Source organism: Pleurodeles waltl, chromosome 9 (assembly GCF_031143425.1).
Source record: "Pleurodeles waltl isolate 20211129_DDA chromosome 9, aPleWal1.hap1.20221129, whole genome shotgun sequence".
Taxonomy (NCBI): domain Eukaryota; kingdom Metazoa; phylum Chordata; class Amphibia; order Caudata; family Salamandridae; genus Pleurodeles; species Pleurodeles waltl.
In genome coordinates this window covers 908,281,540-908,288,695 of record NC_090448.1, presented here as the reverse complement: position 1 = coordinate 908,288,695, position 7,156 = coordinate 908,281,540, and the positions used below count along the sequence as shown (strand labels likewise).

Genomic DNA, 7,156 nt, shown 5'->3' with positions numbered 1-7,156 from the left:
GTTAGCTGCCCATTGCCTTTAACGTGGAGTTCTGTATTTTTCCAAGCTGTGTTTTTGCACCAGAGAACCAAGATGTTTTGCTCTCACAGTAGACTAGACCTGATAAGAGAGAGTACATGGGCGTCGTTTCTCTTCCCTTGAGCTTGGGAACAGGAGTAGTCTTGGAGACCTGGCCAGTCTCCAAAAGGCTTGCTCAGTTTCCCAGGTCTGAGAGGAGGGGGCACACCTTTGTAACGAATGTAACAGGCTGCAGAGAGTGAGATTCGAATCTGCCGGACCTCGTGCTGGAGCTTGGCGCCAGCTGCCAGCATCCCGTGTGGGTAGATGACACTCTTTCTCGCGGCTGACAGGGGTCATCAGCTTGCAGACCTTAGAAAGATGTAGCTGTAAATAGTTCCTACACGGTGAAGTATTTGTTTTGCTTTGCATTCAATATCTTATAAATATAACCTGCTGTGTATATTGCAAACTGATATATTTTGTTTGATTAACGCGGACTTGAAAGCTACTAATTCGTCATTCATCCATAAACATTGTGGTTGGGGAAGAATAAAATAACAATAAAAGTCTTCTTTGACCTCAGAAGTGCATTTCTGTTGTGTTATGTTAGTGCTTAGAAACTAAATAAGAGGAAAGCACTACAATTGGTACCAGAAGTGGGGTGTCGGTCATTAAGAGGTGATTAAGAAGGGGTTTGACGAGTTAGTAGATTTCTAAGTGCACACTTTAAAAGTGTAATTGTTTTTTTGTTGTTTGGAGAATTACAGAAATTGTTTTCTGTTTGGAGAATCACAGTAGCACGGCAGACCATGTCTGAGAATACATGTGTTGATGAACTGCCTGATGGTGCTAAGAAAAACTGTGAATTGTTTTCTGTTTGGGGAATTACAGAAGAAAATGCATGTGTAGCTAAAATGCCTGATGTTGTTTTGAGAAATAATTCCCGTTGTATATATGTAGAAAACGTGTGTTTTGGAAGTAATGATGACAGAAAGGTCTGGATACCTTTATCTGCTTACAGAGAAATGCAGGAGAAATGTAGGAAGTTGGAACATGAAAATAGGAATTTACGTGAGCAAATTAGCCAGGATACAATAATTCAAAATAATGCTGAAAGTTATAAAAATGAAGAATCTTTCTTGTCCCATTCCAGTAATGAGGGGGTTAAGACAGCTCCGAGCTGCACTGAGTTTCCGTGTGAGCCAGGGTTTTAGGCAGCCAAAATGCATTCCTTAACTGATAACAAGGAGGAGAGAGACCAGAATGTGATTTACGAGTTACCGTTGCAAAATGCACAAGTAAAAGGAAAGATTTTAGAGCAAGACACCCCGAGTTTCATTAGCTTGTTTGATTTTTGGAAAAAGAATAGCCCTCATTTGAGAGAAATCCTAACACTTTTGTATATGGTCACTGTGAAAAATTATATGCAGCTGCGCGCTTGTGATTTGGCAAATGAAATAATGCAGACTTTAGGTTTCTGCGCAGTGCAAGAAGGAAATACTTATGTATATTTAAATCAAGAACAAGGAAAGAAAATAGTGCCCCTAGCTAGAATCATACAATGGATCTGGTACTTGCAAGACAGGGCTAGAGTACCACAGATAAAAGAATTATCAATGAAATTGTGTGCACCATTTGAATTCGTGTCCACTGAAGATAAAAAGCATGTTTGTTTTACTAATGATTCATTGACTGAAATGTTATTTTCTGGCACAGTAGAAGGAACAGCGTTGTATAATGTGTGTCAGATTTTAAAGCAAGAGCTACGTGAGATGTGTCATTTTTACGCTGATTTTTGGTTCTTTGATAATGTTTTAGCACCTAACTGGTTCAATTACCTTGCAGATGTTAATGAGAAAAATGCAGAGAGAGAAGTGTTCACCCAGAATTCTGCCTTAGTGGGGATGGCTATGTGGGTGCACCAGAAATGTGAAAAAGCCACTTACAGGTGGGCAGAGATGAGAGAGATGCACATTCCCCTAGATTTGATAAAAACTGTGCAGCATGCACAAAAGCAATCTGTCATGCAAGCAGTCACAGAGCAGTTGGGGAGAGGAAAGTTGCCAGAACAGAAATGGCAAATTGATCAGGTTTTAGGGAGAGTGATTGCTGCAAATTACCAAGGAAAAATCGAAATTATGCTGATACCTAGAAAAGAATCTGATTCATTCATACAAATTGGAGACAGAATGGCCCAACTTGACAAAAATGCAGTGAATGGAGGTTTGGTAAAGAAGGAGTCTGCCCCAGCCCTTCTGACAGTGCAAGAAAAGGGAAGCTGTGGTGCAGCAGATAAAAATCTCAGTGCTGATGTGTGGGCTGAAGCCCCAAGTGACCCTCCAGAACCTGCAGAGAATATAACAAAGGGCCCCAAAAACGTCCTGCTGATTATAAAACAGGGAAAGAAAGAGAAAGGGTGCAGTTTAAATGAAAAATGTTATTTGCAAGAAAAGTCATACTTGTTTCTTTTGCAGATCCGACCACGTTTCGCCACTGTCCCTGAGTGTGCTGTGTGGTCCCCCTTCCGGTGTGTGCGTGTGGGGTCGGGGAAGGGACCGAATCCCCAACCTGAACCTGGCTGAGTAAAGTGCCAGCACCATGGATCCATTTTGCGCAAACTGCGCCTTCAGTTCAAGTTCAACTTGTTTGCTGTGTTTTTTTTTTTTTTTCCCTCTCGTATGGAACTCTGACTTTTGCTTACCTTCCAGAAAACCTTTCAGGTGGACCGTGCACCTTTACATGAGCAGAACTCATGCCACATCAAATTGCTAACACTGTTGAATTAGAGACTCATTCAGAGAAAAAAAAAAATAAAAAAAAATTGCCCAGTCTTTTCTATGTAGATGTATCTGATGTGAAAGGTTATGAGATCAATGTGTTAATTCACTTCTATTGCTTTACAGGGATTGCTTTGATCATAATGTTTTTTTGTGCTGATGTTTTTTTTATGTTTGTTTGAAATATGAGATATGTGAAACAAAAATTCATTGGTCAAAGGGCGGAATGTCCTGCCATTTGATAAAGTTTTGTTTTGACCAATGACTTTGTGTTTCACCACTGCGCATATTAGTTGCTCAATGTTCACCAGTAGCACATGGTATGTTTTGTTCAGTTTAGCCGCCTATGGGCTTTGACATTGCATTAGTCATTACATTCTGTATTGTGCCTATTGGCTTTGACATGGCATTAGCCATTGCTTTCTGTATTCAGTTTAGCCGCCTATGGGCTTTGACATTGCATTAGCCATTACATTCTGTATTCTGCCTATTGGCTTTGACATGCTGTATCCAGTCTAGCCGCCTATTGGCTTTGACATTGCATTCCTATTGGCTTTGACATGATGTATTCAGTTTAGCTGCCTATTGACTTTGACATGCTATTAGATATTCTGCCTATTGGCTTTGACATGATATCATATATTACATTTTGTATTCAGCTCCGCTGCCTATTGACTTTGACATGATATTATATATTGCATTTTGTATTCAGCTTAACTGCCTATTGGCTTTGACATGATATTCAGCTTAACTGCCTATTGGCTTTGACATGATATTATATATTGCATTTGGTATTCAGCTTAACTGCCTATTGGCTTTGACATGATATTCAGCTTAACTGCCTATTGGCTTTGACATGATATTAGACATTGCATTTTGTATTCAGCTCCGCTGCCTTTTGGCTTTGACATGATATTATACATTGCATTTTGTATTCAGCTCAGCTGCCTATGGGCTTTGACATGATATAAGACATTGTATTTTGTATTCAGCTTAGATGCCTATGGGCTTTGACATGACACTAGACATTGCATTTGATATTTAGGTTAGCTGCCTATTGCCTTTAACATGACATTGCATTTGATATTTAGGTTAGCTGCCCATTGCCTTTAACGTGGAGTTCTGTATTTTTCCAAGCTGTGTTTTTGCACCAGAGAACCAAGATGTTTTGCTCTCACAGTAGACTAGACCTGATAAGAGAGAGTACATGGGCGTCGTTTCTCTTCCCTTGAGCTTGGGAACAGGAGTAGTCTTGGAGACCTGGCCAGTCTCCAAAAGGCTTGCTCAGTTTCCCAGGTCTGAGAGGAGGGGGCACACCTTTGTAACGAATGTAACAGGCTGCAGAGAGTGAGATTCGAATCTGCCGGACCTCGTGCTGGAGCTTGGCGCCAGCTGCCAGCATCCCGTGTGGGTAGATGACACTCTTTCTCGCGGCTGACAGGGGTCATCAGCTTGCAGACCTTAGAAAGATGTAGCTGTAAATAGTTCCTACACGGTGAAGTATTTGTTTTGCTTTGCATTCAATATCTTATAAATATAACCTGCTGTGTATATTGCAAACTGATATATTTTGTTTGATTAACGCGGACTTGAAAGCTACTAATTCGTCATTCATTCATAAACATTGTGGTTGGGGAAGAATAAAATAACAATAAAAGTCTTCTTTGACCTCAGAAGTGCATTTCTGTTGTGTTATGTTAGTGCTTAGAAACTAAATAAGAGGAAAGCACTACAATAGCCCACCCCAAGACCCTGAAAAGTAGGTGTAAAGTGCACCTATATTCCCAGGAGAGAGCACAGAAGTCGTGATAGGGGAATTCTGCAAGGAAGACCAACACCAGCAATGCAACCAAAGTGGATTTCCGGACCTGAGTACCTGTGAAACAAGGGGACCACATCCAAGAGTCGCGACAATGTCGAGGGTGGGCAGATGCCCAGGAAATGCCAGCTGACGGTGCAAAGAAGCTGCCACCGGATGGTAGAAGCTGTGGATTCTGCAAGAACGAAGAGGACTAGGAACCTCCCCTTTGGAGGATGGATGTCCCACGTCGTGAAGAAGCTTGCAGAGGTGTTCCCACGCAGAAAGACCACAAACAAGCCTTGCTAGCTGCAAGGGTCGCGGTTAAAGTTTTTGAATGCTGCTGTGGCCCAGGAGGGACCAGGATGTCGCCACTTGGATGAGGAGACAGTGGGGGCGCCCAACAAGTCAGGGAGCCCTCACAGAAGCAGGCAGCACCCGCAGAAGTACCGGAACAGGCTCTTGGAAGAGGAGTGAACCGGAGTCCACCCGAAGTCAGAAAAGGGAGTCCCACGACGCCGGAGGACAACTCAGAAGGTTGTGCACTGCAGGTTAGAGTGTCGGGGACCCAGGCTTGGCTTTGCATGAAGAAAATCCTGGAAGAGTGCACAGGAGCCGGAGCAGCTGCAAATCACGCGGTACCCAGCAATGCAGTATAGCGTGGGGAGGCAAGGACTTACCTCCACCAAACTTGGACTGAAGAGTCACTGGACTGTGGGAGTCACTGGGACAGAGTTGCTGAGTTCCAGGGACCACGCTCGTCGTGCTGAGAGGGGACCCAGAGGACCGGTGATGCAGTCTTTTGTTGCCTGCGGTTGCAGGGGGAGGATTCCGTCGTCCCACTGGAGATTTCTTCAGAGCTCCTCATGCAGAGAGGAAGCAGGCTACCCCCAGAGCATGCACCACCAGGAAACAGTCGAGAAGGCGGCAGGATAAGCGATACAAGGTTGCAGTAGTCATCTTTGCTACTTTGTTGCGGTTTTGCAGGCGTCCTGAGCAGTCACCTTTGGCAGAAGGTGAAGAGAGAGATGCAGAGGAACTCTCGTGAGCTCTTGCATTCAGTATTTGAAGAATTTCCCAAAGCAGAGACCCTAAATAGCCAGGAAAGGAGGTTGGGCTACCTAGGAAGGAGGATAGGCTAGCAACACAGGTAAGAGCCTATCAGAAAGAGTCTCTGACATCACCTGCTGGCCCTGGCCACTCAGAGCAGTCCAGTGTGCCAGCACACCTCTGAATCCAAGATGGCAGAGGTCTGGGGCACGCTGGAGGAGCTCTGGGCACCTCCCCTGGGAGGTGCTGGTCAGGGGAGTGGTCACTCCCCTTTCCTTTGTCCAGTTTCGCGCCAGAGCAGGGCTGGGGGATCCCTGAACCGGTGTAGACTGGCTTATGCAGAAATGAGCACCATCTGTACCCATCAAAGCATTTCCAGAGGCTGGGGGAGGCTACTCCTCCCCATCCCTGACACCTTTTTCCAAAGGGAGAGGGTGTAACACCCTCTCTCTGAGGAAGTCCTTTGTTCTGCCTTCCTGGGCCAGGCCTGGCTGGACCCCAGGAGGGCAGAAACCTGTCTGAGGGGTTGGCAGCAGCTGCAGTGAAACCCCGGGAAAGGCAGTTTGGTAGTACCCGGGTCTGTGCTAGAGATTCGGGGGATCATGGAATTGTCTCCCCAATGCCAGAATGGCATTGGGGTGACAATTCCATGATCTTAGACATGTTACATGGCCATGTTCGGAGTTACCATTGTGACGCTGTACATAGGTAGTGACCTATGTACAGTGCACGTGTGTAATGGTGTCCCCACACTCACAAAGTCTGGGGAATTTGCCCTGAACGATGTGGGGGCACCTTGGCTAGTGCCAAGGTGCCCACACACTAAGTAACTTTGCACCCAACCTTCACCAGGTGAAGGTTAGACATATAGGTGACTTATAAGTTACTTAAGTGCAGTGGAAAATGGCTGTGAAATAACGTGAACGTTATTTCACTCAGGCTGCACTGGCAGGCCTGTGTAAGAATTGTCAGAGCTCCCTATGGGTGGCAAAAGAAATGCTGCAGCCCATAGGGATCTCCTGGAACCCCAATACCCTGGGTACCTCAGTACCATATACTAGGGAATTATAAGGGTGTTCCAGTATGCTAATGTGAATTGGTGAAATTGGTCACTGGCCTGTTAGTGACAATTTAGAAAGCAGAGAGAGCATTATCACTGAGGTTCTGGTTAGCAGAGCCTCAGTGAGACAGTTAGTCATCACACAGGGAACACATATAGGGCACACTTATGAGCACTGGGCCCTGGCTGGCAGGGTCCCAGTGACACATACACTAAAACAACATATATACAGTGAAATATGGGGGTAACATGCCAGGCAAGATGGTACTTTCCTACACTAACAAATTGAGGGAAAAGTGCAATGGAATGGGGTGATGATGGAGGAAAGTCCAGGGTATTGTTCCAGTCTGTTTGTAGCACAGGTGCAGTATTCAAGTGGCCATAGGAAGGGGAGCGACGGCAGTTCAAGGTGGACAAGGTGACTGAGTAGGACACAAGGAGGAGAATCAGGAGAGTCTAATTTCCTGGCGG

The 7,156-nt window shown here is 45.0% G+C and overlaps 1 long non-coding RNA gene across 1 annotated transcript; it reads left to right on the top strand.

Annotated features, from left to right (window-relative positions):
• Positions 1 to 1,209: 1,209 nt before the first annotated feature.
• Positions 1,210 to 4,406, top strand: LOC138260108 (uncharacterized). Its single transcript, XR_011198809.1, has 3 exons — positions 1,210 to 1,948; positions 2,475 to 3,162; positions 3,297 to 4,406. It is a non-coding gene; the product is annotated as an uncharacterized lncRNA (long non-coding RNA).
• Positions 4,407 to 7,156: the final 2,750 nt, after the last annotated feature.